The sequence below is a fragment of the Lactuca serriola genome, chromosome 5 (assembly GCF_051521515.1).
Source record: "Lactuca serriola cultivar US96UC23 chromosome 5, Lser_US96UC23_V15, whole genome shotgun sequence".
Classification (NCBI taxonomy): Eukaryota; Viridiplantae; Streptophyta; class Magnoliopsida; order Asterales; family Asteraceae; genus Lactuca; species Lactuca serriola.
The window spans coordinates 95,305,371-95,320,447 of NC_136412.1; the positions used below are offsets into that span (position 1 = coordinate 95,305,371).

Sequence of the window (15,077 nt, forward strand, 5' to 3'; positions counted from 1 at the left end):
AAGAAGTCACCTTTTAAGAATCTCAAATTGGTTTTTGGCAAGAAAAAGGGAAAGCAAGTGGGAGAATCCAGCACATCCTTGAAGGACGAAGACCTAAGGAAGGAGGATACCATGTACGAAATGGAATTTGAAGAAGGAAGTGAGTATGAAAGCAAACCCGATAACACCATGGGTGACATTGCAGACATACCCATGGGTGAGTACAAGAGAAGTATGTGTGACGATACTGGACCGGGACTCGTGCAACTCACGATTCCATCAACTGCCAACTTTGAATTGAAAGGTCACATACTTACCCAACTCAAGGACATCCCATTCTGCGAGAAAGATCACGGAGACGCATACAAGCATATCGATGAGGTGAACAACATAGCTGACTACTTCAATATCCCTAATGTGCCCCGCGAGACTGTTCTGCTTCATATGCTACCGATCACATTTAAGGGCGCCACAAAAGATTGGTTGAGATCACTCCCTCCAGGATCCATCACCCCATGGGCTACAATGTGTGAAGAATTTATTGATCAATTTTGCCCTCCCTCAAAAATAGCAAAGTTGAAGAAAGCCATTGCAAATTTCGAGTAACAAGCAGGCGAGTCACTCTATGAGGCGTGGGAAAGATACAAAGGCTTGTTGAGGAACTACCCCCACAATGATTTAAACATTCAGCAAGAAGTCTCCATTTTTTATGACAAAGTGAACGTGACAACTAGGCAGCTCCTTGACTCCCAAGGATCACTCACGAAGAAAGCACCCATGGTTATAAAGGCGCTAATTGAAGAATTCTCTAAGCATTCTAGAGAATATCATAACCCAAGGAATGACTTGAATCGAGGGATGATGAACTCAGTATCCGATAACATGGAAACAGTGGTGGCTAAATTGGAGAGTTTGGACCGAAGAATGACAAAGATGATCAATCCATCCACGCCATCCAAATGGGATGTGAAAATTGTAGCGGGCCTCACCTTACTAAAGATTGTGATCTAGACTAGCATGGGAACCGAAAAGTGCAAGTTTGTTAGTCTAGTGGTGATAGATATGATGAGGATTAGCGAAAATGAAAAAAGAGTGGATACCATACGATGAGTACAAGAAGGAAAAGGAGGAGAAATATAGGATGAAGACAAGAGTTTTCTATCAAAAGGAGGAGCCAGTGAAAGAGAAGAAAATGGACTTTGAAGATATGCTCACAATATTTGCAGCCGCATCCAAGAAAAGACATAACGAAATCGATGTTGCAATAAGAGAACAACAAGCAATGATGAAAGAGCAACAAGCATTAATGAGAAATCAGCAAGCCTGTATCCTAAACATTGAAAAACAGTTAGGCCAACTTGCACTACAAATCAACGAAAGAGCACCGGGTGGGCTTCCAAGTAATACCGAGAAAAATCCAAGAGGCTACCAAATCAACATAGTGACAACTAGGAGTGGAAAGATAATTACTCCTCTTACCCCAATCCAGAATGAAGATCCTAAAGATGTGCAAAAGGAAGAAAAAGAAGACCTGAAATCGCAAGAAGTCGATGTGACTCAACGAGTCGAAGAGAAGAACTCGACGAGTCCACGGTCTGAACAGAAAAATAATCCTCCTTTAAAATCATATCAACCTCCATTGTCATTTCTAGGCCGAGCTATATAAGATAAGCAGAATGAAGAACATCAAAAGTTCCTGGAGCACATAAAAGCCCTTCAAATTAACATTCCCTTCATCGAGGTGGTTGCACAAATGCCTAGGTATGCCAAGTTCTTAAAGGAGCTTCTTACAAATAGATAGAAGATGTAAGAGGGGTCAAAGGTGTTTCTTAATGAAAATTGTTCAGCTACAATGTTGAACAAATTGCCAAAGAAATGGATGACCCAGGTAGTTTGACATTGCCATGCCAATTCGGGCACTTAGCTACTAGTTATGCATTGGCTGATTCGAGGGCAAGCGTAAACCTGATACCATATTCATTCTTTAAGAAGTTCGACCTTCCAGAGCCAAGACCGATTCGAATGGCAATCCATCTAGCGAACAAAAAGGTGACATTTCCAAGGGGGATGTGCGAGGACTTATTGGTGAAAGTGGATAAATTCGTATTTCCCGCAGATTTCATAGTACTAGATATGGAAGAAGACCATCAAGTGCCAATCATTCTTGGACGACCTTTCCTAAACACCGCAAGCGACATAGTGGACATAAAGGAATCCAAACTTACCCTTTGAGTGGGAGAAGAGACAGTTACATTTGGAGTCGATCAAGCCATGAGGCATTCAAAGTATAGTGATGACAAGGCCTTCTCGATGGACATTTTTAGAAGAATTAATGGAGTAATGGAAAGAAGAAAAGTCAAGCGAATCGACCATTGCGTTTAAAGACAATTTTGATGCTGAAAAAGACCTAAAGGAGATATAAAGACTGCTCGAAGAAGCTAAATATGAAGAAATAACCAAAAGATCTGAAAAGTCAACTTGACAAGTTGAAGAGGCCAACTCTACAAGTTGGGGCGAAAAAACGCGATGAGATGGGAAATTTGGCCTGTACTGGACGAGTCCCCACTCTGGACTCGACGTGTTCAGTGTACAAAACATGAATTTAGAGCTGAAAACTTTGCTTGAACATTTAGAATATGCATTTCAGGAAGAAGGTAAACAAAAACCTGTGATTATAACTTCTGACCTCATCAAATCTGAAAAACAAGAGCTAATCCAAGTCTTGAAGAAGAGAAAGAATGCCATTTTGTGGAAAATCACCGATATTAAAGTAATAAGTCCTTCTTATTTCTCTCACAAGATCAACCTTGAAGAAGGCGCAAAGCCGGTGGTGCAACATTAAAGGTGTCTAAACCCGAACATTAAAGAAGTGGTCAAGAAGGTGGTTGTCAAGTTCTTAGATGTCGGGATTATATATTCGATTTCCGATAGTACATGGGTTAGTCCCGTGCAAGTAGTGACAAAGAAAAGAGGGATGACGGTCATGGCGAACTAGAAGAACGAGCTCATACCTACATGAATGGTAACCGGTTGGCGAGTGTGCATCGATTAACGAAAGCTAAACAATTTCACTTGCAAAGACCACTTCCCTTTTCCTTTTATTGGTCAAATGCTTGAGCAATTATATGGCCATAGCTATTATTGTTTCTTAGATGGATTTTCAGGTTATTTCCAGATCCCTATTGACCCAATTGATCAAGAGAATACTACCTTCACTTGTCCAAGTGGAACATCTGCTTATCGATGCTTGCCTTTTGGGTTATGCAATGCGTCGGTGACCTTTCTGTTGGATTAGTGTCTAAGGCTGTAACTATATTTGGTAAGTACTTGACCCGGTTGTGCACGGTCCTTTTGGGTTGCCTTCACCATACCAACTTGACAATGTGATTTATATAGAAAGAAGAGATATTATTATTAAAGTATTATAAGAATAATATGTTAAAGGAATAATAATATTATTTGATTGATATAAGTCATAAATTAATTAGGAATTAATTTGGTGACTTAAAGAGATTAATTGAATAAAGGGGCATAAACTGTCAAATGTGTGATGGTTGTGTTTTGGGCTATGAATCTTTATAGATAATAAGGGGGGACCATTTGTAAGATAAGGATATCTTAAAATCGTCCAAGGTTATCATCTAGAAGGATCTTTGGATTGCTTTGAGGCTAAGTTATCCAATTAGGGTTTAGGGTGAAACCCTAGGAGCTCATAGTATAAAAGATCATTTGGGTGAGGGAAATCGGCCACTCTATGATTGAGGAAACCCTAGGGCTGATTTCTCACCTCTCTCCCTCTCTCAAATCATCCTCTTGCTAGTAGGTGTTTGTAAGCCATTAGAGGAGTGACAATTGTGACTCTAAGCTCCAAGAACAAGAAGTTTCAAGCAAGCAACTCAAGGTATTCTTCTGGATCTGATTTCATATGTTATGAATTGTTTGTTTACACTAGATCTATGAATGAAAGTCTTGGATACATTGCATGTTCAATTAGAGAAACCTAGATCCAAGCATTAGGGTTTGCATGTGCGCATAGGAAAGTTCTTATGGCTCAAACCCATCAGTGGTATCAGAGCCTTGATTGGTTTCTATTGAATTGATGCATTGGTTGATCGTTTGTTACTTGAAAATTCATTTTTTGTGGATCTGACTGGTGAACTCGGCGAGTTCCATAGTGGATATAGCGAGTAGCACCAACTCGGCGAGTTCAAGGGTCAGATAGAGCTTATCTCGGGATTTCTTGTTGTTTTACTTGAGGAAACTTGCCTTAACTGTTTTGGGTCATCAATATCCAAATTTTATGATATATATATATATATATATATATATATATATATATATATATATATATATATATATATATATATATGAGTATATTCTTGACAAAACAAAAAGATAATTACCATTTGAATGAATAATAATTTCCTTATATGATAATGATTGATTATTTAGATTAAATTGGATAATTATCTTGCAAGTAATATTAAATAAATCAAATATAGATAATTATGAGATTAATTGCTTGATTTAAATTATTTGTTATTTGATCCCTTTAGTTTTGAAAAGTTCAAAATTTGTCCTCAAGTTTTGAAATTTGAATCTTGTGATTAAAAGTTTAATTTTGAAGAATTTAAATTTCAACCCCTAGAGTTTTACAAGTTTAAAATTCAACCTTATACTATTATATTATTACAAGCTTAATATATATATATATATATATATATATATATGTGTGTGTGTGTGTGTGTGTGTGTAATTAAAATGCTAGTCTTACCGTTAGTAGGCCTCATTCACGAAGTCGGTCTATAAGGTGGGTATAAGGTTGCTGCCTATAAAATGGCGCTTAATGGGTGTACACTCACACCCACCGCTTGCTTGAGTGGTGGAGGGTCGTTAGCCGAACGGGTAGGATAGGTCAACTCTATCCTCATTAAAAGTATAATGTTAAAATATAAAGTAACTACATGTTTTTCAAATTCCCAATCCTAGTTACTTTAGGCAAAAGTGAATTGATGCAATCCCATGAAATTATACTTTGCACCCTTGCTAAGAAGTTAGTGGAGCGTGTGTGGTTTACCGGCACACTAATTGGTTCTAAGAAAAGGTGGAAAAGGGTGATTCATTGTTTATCATAGTTCGATGGAGCGTGTGTGGTTTACCGGCACATCGAATAGGTGATTGTAATAATGAAGGCACCATGTAGATTTGCATGGTTATTCACACCCACTTTGTGATCCTCGGCATCCCAGTCACAAACGAGAGGGGCATATCGAGATTTAAACATGCCATTGAAAAGTTCAATGAATCTCCAAGAAAATCTAGGAATTCTCAATACATTTAAAACTTAAGGTTATGTTTTTCATGGTGAAGAATTAGTGAATCGTCATTCACTTACCTCCAAATTATTTGCATGTTGGATTACGACATCCCTTTTCTAATATGTAAATAATGTTGTTGGGTCCTAGCCCTAATTTTTCATTTTGGGTGTTTAATTAGGGATTCAATTCAAATCAAACTTTGTCCTTTCTATTTGTAGATGTCAAACGCGAACAACGTTGTTGCTAACTCATTCACACTAATGAGTCTTTGTCAAAAAGTGACTTTCGATGGATCGAACTTTAGCTAATGGATAAGATACATTCGCACGATTGCACGCTACGAGGACAAAGAGTATGTCCTCGACGAAAAGCTCGAGAAGGTCAACCCAGAAATCTCTACTCCTGAAGAAATGGCTGTCTTTGAGACCCACGAACGTGATGCAACAAAAGTCCATTGCATCATGATAGCCACAATGAACCAAGAATTCCAAAATTCCTATGAGGACATGTATCCCTATGAAATGCATCAAGACTTAATGGAGAGGTACCACAAAAGCGCGAGGCAAGAGCGCTATGAAATCATTACGAACATGATCACCGCTAAGATGGGAAGTGGAGATTCGTTAACCGTGCACTTGCAAAAGATGCAAAGATATGGTGATCATCTTCGCAAGTTAAATGTTAAGTTTGGGGAGGATTTGGCCATTGACATTGTTCTTCACTCCTTGCCCTCATGCTACAACCAATTTAGGATGAACTACCACATGAACAAGGAAGAGGTCACCCTAAGCAAACTCCAAGGACTGCTGAGAGAAACCTCAAGGAGAAATTTGTTGCACTGACTCCCGCACCACCCGCTGCTCCTGTTTTGGCTATTGGGCAAAAAAGGGGGAAGAAGAGGAAGGCTCCGTCAAAGAGCCACCACAAGGGAAAGTCCCAAGATGGTTCCTCTTCTAGTGGGACCAAGGATGGCCCTGCTAAGCCCAACTCTAACCCAAAGGAGGCAAAGTGCCACCATTGCCACAAAATAGGGCATTGGAAGAGAAGCTGCCCGGAATATCTGCAAGCCATCAAGGATGGGAAGATCAAGCCATCTTTCGCAGGTATTTACACAATTAAATCTAATGATTCATCTCATGCTATTTATTGGGTTCTTGATACAGGATGTGGTTAACACATTTGTTCTGATTTGCAGGGACTAAGAAGAAATAGGGATGTGGAGCATGGAAGAATAAATCTAATCATGGGAAACAGAAAATCGTCGCTTGTCACCAAGATTGGAGTGTATTCTCTAGTGCTTAATAATGGATTAGGTTTAGATTTAAATAATTGTTGCTACTCGCCAGATATGGCAAGAAACATCATTTCGTTTCATGGTTTGTTTAGACAAGGATTTAGATATTCGTTTAATAATGAGAATGGTTCTATTTATGCTTATCTAAATGGTGTTTTATACTTTGAAGCAATGCGTTGTAATGGAATTTATGAAACTGTTATGGTTGTAGATAACCTAGGAAATGATATGTTGTGTATGGATTCTTCCAATAGTATGGATAAAGCATGTTTGTGGCATTGTCGTCTTGGACATGTCAACAAGAAGCGCATAGCGCAACTCCAAAAGGATGGAGTGTTCGAGTCATTCGACCTTAGGGAAGATGACAAGTGCAAATCTTGTTTACTTGGAAAGATGACCAAGTCACCCTTCACGGGCACTTTTGAGAGGGGTGAGGTTTTATTGGCTCTCATACATACCAATGTATGTGGGCCCTTTAGATCCGCCACAAAGGATGCGAACCGCTTCTATGTGACTTTCACTGATGATTATAGTAGATATGGGTATATTTACTTAATCAAGCGCAAGTCAGAAACGTTTGAAAAGTTCAAAGAGTTCAAAAATGAAGTGGAGAACCAATTGGGCAGGAAAATCAAGATGCTTCGATCCGATCGAGGAGGAGAGTACCTAAGTCTTGAATTCCACGACTATCGAAAGGAATGCAGAGTAGTTTTGATATTGCCATATTTATACCTATTTTTAGGCAATATTGAAGTACATTTTTATTAATAAGTTGATAATATGTTTAGAATAATGGTACTTATGACTTTAAATTGTTATTTTCAGTAAATTAAAAGTATTTTCGAAAAGAGCGACCAAAAGTGACAATATGTAGAACATGGGAGACTTGGAACACAAGAGATGAATAAATCCACAAAAATTACTAAACCCACGACGTGGCCTGGCTAGCCACGACGTGGGATGAGAATTCTAGAAGATAAAGATCGCGTTATGGAGGAATCCTTGCCCGGTAAGGATAACTTGGAGACCACGACGTGGCCTGGATAGCCACGACATGGTGCGGGATTTTTAAGGTTATTTAAGCACCCTTGATCATTACGAAGAAGAGGACTTTTGGCTGGAGAGAGGAGTTCCAGAAGGCGATTTTGAGCAGAGAAAGGTTCTGGAAAAGGGTTTTCAACACCAAAAAGAGTGAAGGTCCATATTTTAGTTAATTAGTGTGACATCCCCATTTTTCACGGCCAGAAAAGATCGATTTTGTTTATGCTTTATAAAAATCAGAGTACTTCTTTTAATAAAAATGTTGCGGAATTTGTTCCTAGTAAAACATGATAAATATATTATCAAAGCATTTATGAAGAAATGTATTTTTATTCATTTTAAAACATTTGGGATGTCATTGTTAATACAGAAACATAAGTATAAACAGAACTTACATTCATTATCACTAGTGATCTATATCTCCTTAATCTCTCAGTGTAATGTGACTTCATATCAACACCTATGATATAAATAAACTGAGTGGGTCAGGTTGGGAAACCTGGTGAGTACATAGGGTTTTCAACCCACAATAATATAATTATTATGTTTAATCGTCAAACAGTTAACTCAATTACCCATCCCCATTATCTTCTTTACTCTTAAGGGTCTACCCTAAGAATCAGCTACTCCTCGTTAATACATTCCTAAGGATCATCCTAAGGAATCGGCACGAAATCCATCGTTGTTAGGGTTTACTCAACGGGCACTAAATCTATAGCTGCTAGGGTTTGCTCAACAGGCACTAAATCCATAGCTGTCAGGGCTATTTCGTTTATCAACAGTATCCACTCGGAATACATGTCAATGGGTTTTTAGAGTACGCCGGTGAACACATCGTTCACAACACCTACAGGTTGCGAGTCTGCTAGTGTTCCACCGGACTGTCTAGAATAGTCTGTGGTTGTCATCCATACTCTGTTGAATGACGGGGCCATCATTTGGGAAAAAGGCTTCTCACATCGTCCACCTCTCACCCTCAACTCACGGTCTATTTCACCTCTCAACTCATCATCCAACTCATACTCCATCTATTACATCTACCCATGTTTTACCCCAACATTATCGCAGATATAAAATACATATATAGTTTAAATCATTTAAAACATGTATAAAATCGTTCATTCAGCATAGATAGCAATTATACAGATAATATTCACACATAGCACGTAGTTTATATAAAATACTCCATATCTATGTGTAAGATGAAAGTAACTATGCACTCACCTGATAAGCTGATGACTCGGAACTCAGACAATGCTTTGCTTGTTAAAAATAATTTCCTTCGACGAAACCTAGTATTATTACCACTAGAGTTTAGTCTATTATTCGCCGAGACTAATTAATAGTCTAGCTATTATTACTATTATATAAGCGTTAAACAATACTTATATAACGCATAATAATAGCCCAAGTACTTATTATAAGTTCCTAATAACGTTACTATAATTAAATAAAAGCTATATTAAAATAGCGTAGGCGTAGCTCACTTATAGCGGGTTTTATAGAAAACCGGGCTTTGCTTGGAGCAGCGTTTCTGAGCCGAAAGCTTTTCTTCTCGGAGCCATCGGGCGCTCCGGGGCTACTTTCTCGTGCTAGGGAGGTTCCCTAGACATGGGAGGGGTTTAAGGAGGCTGGAGAGAAGTTAGAGAGAGAAAGAAAGGCTTATGATGTGAAGAAATTATGAAGAGTTCACCTCTTATTTATAGGAATTTTATAGTAAAGTAGTCTCCAAGCATCGTCCGTATCTTTCGCGTACGAGCTCCGTTTTCTACGTTCTTTATATACACGCATTGGTATTTATGATTACTATAACTTTCATTTAGACCCCGTCGGCTAATTCTCCTTCTATCTCATATTTACAAAAGCTGTATCGAATTCGCCGCGCTCGAAAAGTAGAGACTAAGCTTCGTCCATAAATTTCGCATATGATCTCCGTTTATGTCTATATTTATATCCACGTGTTGGTATTTACGAGTACTACAACTTTAATTTAGACCTCGTTGGCTAATTCTCAATCTATCTCGGATTTACAAAACCGTATCGAATTTGCCGCACTCGAAAAGTAGAGACTAAGCTTCGTCCATAACTTTCGCATACGAGATTTGTTTTTGACGTTATTTATATCCACGTGTAGGTAAAAATAAAATCTACAACTTTCCTTTTCACTCCGTCGGCTAATTCTCGACCGATCTTAAGTTTAACAGTAGGGAGAGATTAGACTGTTAAATGACCGCGAAGAATTCGTAACTCCTTCATACGGACTCCTTTTTCGCCTATCTTTTTACCGTTGAGTTCCTATTAATGAGATCTTCAACTATCATTTAGGTTGCGTAAGCCAAAAACCGTTCGAACTAAAATTCGAGTTTCGGGCCATGCACCGCTATGCCAAATCTTAGAAAAATCATAACTTCGTCATACGAAGTCAGATTTGGGCGTTCTTTTTATGGACACTCTCGGTTTAACATTTTCTACGACTTTTGTTTAGATCGCTAAGGCTAAAAGTTGCTCTATCGTAATTTCACTATTTACACTTTTCGGTGCTGTGTCGGTTCCGTCACGAAACTTCGACAGGTCATAACTTCTTCGTTATAACTCGGATTTTGGCGCTCTTTATATATACGAAAACCTTGTAACATATACTAAAACTTGGTTAAGATTATTTATTATAAATAATGTTTTTCCGAAAAGTCATTTTCGACCCCTATTATGTCTAAATTGACTAGTCCGGATCTACGGGCGTTACAATTAGGAACATGTTTTATTACACTTTGATTTGTGTTAGTGTGTTAGGTGCTATTATGAGCAGCTGAATCTATCTCCTCTTGTTTAGCTAGATGAAGCTTCCAACTTATGAATAGCTTAATTTTTATGGATTTATTTAGTTGGTAAAATTGCTTATGTTTGATTTGTATTACCTAGCATGCTTGTGTTCGTTTCTCTAGTTGCTTAATGTCATGTTCTGTGTAGCTTAGTGACCATTAACTGCATGAACTTGTTTACCTAATGATTTAGTGAACATTGAATTGTTAGAGCTAGGATTGACCAATCTTAGTTAGTAATTAGAATAAATAAACTTAGCTGTGCTAGAGAACGTGGATTGTGACTATAGTTGCGTTTACATAATAAATCTTACATAGCATATTTATATTCATAATTGATTCTGTGTTTAATTGTGTGTGACCATACATAGTTTGACATGAATTAGTTAATTATTGGTAAAGTTAGAACTAAATTACTAATACAATTAAAACCAACTTGATAATCCATAATCATTAGCTAGCCATAAGGAAGAAGTGGATTCAAACTAGATAAGAGTGTGTTTTTACTTATTGAATTTGAGTTAAGTTTGTCTGATCTTGTAAAATCAGATAAAACCCTTTTAAACTTGTTAATAATTAGGTTAATTTGATAGCAAATAGATTAATTAGTAACACCGTTCCCTGTGATCGACACCCGACTTACCCAAGCTATATTGTAATCCGACTAGGTACACTGCCTATAAGTGCATAGTTAGTCTCAGTTTGTTAGGTTATAAATATTAAAATTAGTGGGTACTTTTGTGCACATCAAGTTTTTGGCGCCGTTGTCAGGGAACGGCTTAGTTTTTTTTAGCTTGTTTATTTGCATTAAATTAATCGATCCTTCTTGTGGAGTAGAACCCACAAAAAGTTAATTTTTCAGCAAAGTTTAATTTTTTTTATTTTAGTCACAGAGTCCACGACGTGGCCAGATACGTGCCACGATGTGGACACCTAGAACTGTAGATTTTAGTTGTTAGTTAGTTTTTCTGTTTTAGTTCAGTTTTACCTTGTTTATTTAGTTTATATGCAAGAGTTCATGACCAGAGGCTCAAACACACCTTGGTGCCACCACTTGAAGATCCCGAGTCTGCAATCCACAAGAAAAAGACGCCCTTACAAGAATTCAAGTAAGCTTTTTCAAGAAAGTCGGGAAAGAAGACAGGAGAGTCAAGTTCATCCTCAAATCACAAGAGCAATTTTGAGCACTTGGATCAAATACCCGTCTAAACCGAATCTGAATACGATACCGAGCCCGAATTTGAAGAACATACGAGCGAACCCGAGAACGAGCCAAGGAACGAGACGGCAGCACTTGAAGAGATGTCCATGGGAGCTTACAAGAAGCGGATCCGAGAAGATGTGGGTCCCGGTTTAGTCCAACCCGCAATACCTGCCACTGCCACATTCGAGCTGAAGGGGCACATCTTGACTGCACTGAAGGATATCCCATTTTTTGGGAAAGATCATGAAGATGCTTTTAAGCATCTAGATGAAGTCAATGACATTGCGGATTTCTTCAATGTCCCAAATGTCAACAGAAAAATCGTCTTGCTTAGGATGCTTCCCATTACTTTTAAGGGAGCTGCTAAAGAATGGTTAAAATCACTTCCACCGGGTACAATCACGACTTGGGTTCAAATACGTGAGCAATTTCTGGATCAGTTTTGCCCACCATCCAAGATAGATAAACTCAAGTAGGCAATAGCCAACTTTGAGCAACAACCGGGAGAGTCATTATACGAAGCATGGGAGCGGTACAAGGGCTTGCTCAGAAATTGCCCTCAACATGATCTAAATGTGCAACAAGAGATGTCGATTTTCTATGATGGGGTTAACGTTATGACGAGACAACTCCTTGACTCTCAAGGACCTTTGACAAAGAAAAATCCAAGGGAGGTCAAGGAGCTGATTGAAGAATTCGCAAAGCACGCTCGCGAATACCACAACCCTAGGCAAGATGGAATCAAAGGTGGTGGAGGGGACCAAACTAAAGAAATAGCAGCTGTAATGGCCATGCTGAATAATTTGGATCGAAGGATGACACAAATGGACAAGTCAATTCATGCCATAAGAGTGGGTTACGAGAGATGTAGTGGTCCACACATGACCAAGGACTGCAATTTAGATGAGTTTGGGAACAGAAAAGCGCAAGTGTGCTACTCGAGTGGGGATAAGTTTGATGAGGACTGGAGGAAACCAAAGGAGTGGCTGCCATATGAAGAGTATAAGAAGCAAAAAGAAGAGAAGTATAGGCAGACAGGTCGAGGCTTCTATCAAAAGGAGCAGCCACCAGCTGAAAAGAAACCCGATCTAGAGACCATATTGATGAAGTTTATGGAAACTTCGGACAAGAGACACGATGCCACTGATACTGCTATTATTGAACAACAAACTTTAATAAAGAATCAGCAAGCCTCCATCCATAACCTTGAAGTACAATTTGGTCAACTAGCTACTCTAGTTCATGAAAAGTTGTCCCCGAAGAATCCCGAAGTGAAGACCCAATCTCATGTAATGGCCATCAATACTGAAGAAGAAGCAATCTCTGAGTTCCTGGAGGCATTAGAAGAAGAACCACAGCAGCCCGATCCAAAACCAAAGAAGCCAAAGTTCGAAGTTAAAGGGGTTGCTGAAACAGCTTTGCCACGACGTGGCACTTCTCTGGCCACGACGTGGCTCTTGTCTGAAGAAAAAGTTTCTGAGCCCGTTCCAGTTTATCAGTCGCCTTTGCCTTTTCCTTCCCAAGCCACCCTTAGTCCACTGGAAAGAGAGCAAAGAGAGTTTGTCAAGCATGTGAAGGGGATCCCGATTAATACTCCCTTTTTCGAGTCCTTATCCATAATTCCCGAGCATCAGAAATTGCTGCAAGAATTGATAGACACTCGCAAGCAATTAAAGAAGCATTCTAAGGTGATTCTAAGTGAACAAAGCTCAAAATCTGTGTTGGGAGAGACACTGAAGAAGATGGGAGATCCTGTACGCCTCACTCTTCCGTGTGAGCTTGGTAATAAAATGAAGGATAATGTTTTAGCCGATTCTGGGGCTAGCATTAATTTGATGCCTTTTTCATTTTATCAAAAATTGGAAATTCAGGAGATGAAGGCTACAAAAATGACGATTCACATGGCGAACCGTTCAGTGACACAACCCCGGGGCATTGTGGAGAATATTTTGGTAAAAATTGGAAAATTTGTTTTTCCAATAGATTTTGTAGTGTTGGATATGAGGAAACTAAAGGGACCAAACGCAAGCTTGAAGAAGAGGTCAAAGCTAAAAAAGAGAATTCAAAGAAGGCGTACAAAAGGCGAGTTCAAGCTTACAAGAGGCGATTCAAAGAACAAAAGATCCTAGTGGTGGATTCTTCCGAAGACTCAACGTAGGAGGCACGGAGTCCAGCTCAAGACTCCAAGAAAAAGAAGCGCTTCTCGGGAGGCAACCCGAGCTTTGTTTGCATTTTCTTTTCTTTTAATTTTTGTGTTTTTAATTAGGAAAGATATCAACTCATCGTCTAATAACTGATACTTAGTAAAGAATTAGCTGTGGGGAGCTTTAATTAATAAATAAAATGCAAAGTAGTTAGTTAAAAATGTGTGATTTTACACAATTTTTGCGATCAGACATATGCCACGTCGTGGTCTGATAAAGCCACGTCGTGGTTAAAGAGTAATTACGGGATCAGATGAATTTTTTTTTTAAAAAAAAACAACTCATAATCTTTCAAAGTCCACGACGTGGCAAAGCTAGCCACGACGTGGCCTTTAAAAAGTCAACGGGGGGGGGGGGGGGGGGGGGGGGAGGGGGGATCATTTCTTAAAACCCTTTGACAACACATTCCCCATTCCCCATTTGCATGCTGCCTCATGAACGGAAACAAGAGGGTCCCCACAACCGATTTCTTAATTTGTATTCCAAATCCTTCGAATTTCTTGTCGTCTAAATTCCATTTGGTATGTATTCTACCCATTAATTATAGTTATTTCTTACAATTTTACATTTTCATGGTTAGGGTTTATGTGAATAATGAGATTCACGAAATTGGTTGAAATTAGTTGTTGATTCTAGGTTGCATGTCCTTTGAATATCCATAGGAACAAACCCAAGCATTGTTTTTGGTTGAAATCGCATATAAAGTAACCGATCTATACCCATGTCCCGACTGCGGTCCACGACGTGGCGAGCTTGGCAAGTCGTGATTTCTGGCAAACAGTTTTATTTTTTTTAATGTTTTATGTGTTTGCTGCTTTGGTTTAATTTTATATGCAGAAATGGCACCTCGAAGGGCTGTTCCACAAGAGGAAAATCCGATTGATGTGGCGACTATACATCCTTTATATCAGTTTCCACAAAACATTCCCCGACCATTGTCGACTACATATGAAAATCGGTTGGGATGGTTGTACAATAGGGAATTTGCGATAGCTCTGCTTATCGATTGGGGATGGCTCGGTGGTGTGGGAATGGTTGCTGAATAAGAACGCTATTGGACGAAAACATACGAAGGGGATCATTTTTCTTTCACTTGTCACGGGTGGAGGAATTTATATGCAATTCAAGAACCCGTGTACCGGGAGTTATCGGTGGAGTTTTTCTCTACCGTATGCTTCAAGGAATGCACCATTGACTTTACTTACAACCGGGCACTTG

At 38.9% G+C, this 15,077-nt stretch overlaps 1 non-coding gene across 1 annotated transcript; it reads right to left on the bottom strand.

Annotated features, from left to right (window-relative positions):
- Positions 1–12,119: 12,119 nt before the first annotated feature.
- LOC145055882 (small nucleolar RNA R71) lies at positions 12,120–12,226 on the bottom strand. The gene has a single exon (XR_013685430.1). It is a non-coding gene; the product is annotated as a small nucleolar RNA R71 (small nucleolar RNA).
- Positions 12,227–15,077: the final 2,851 nt, after the last annotated feature.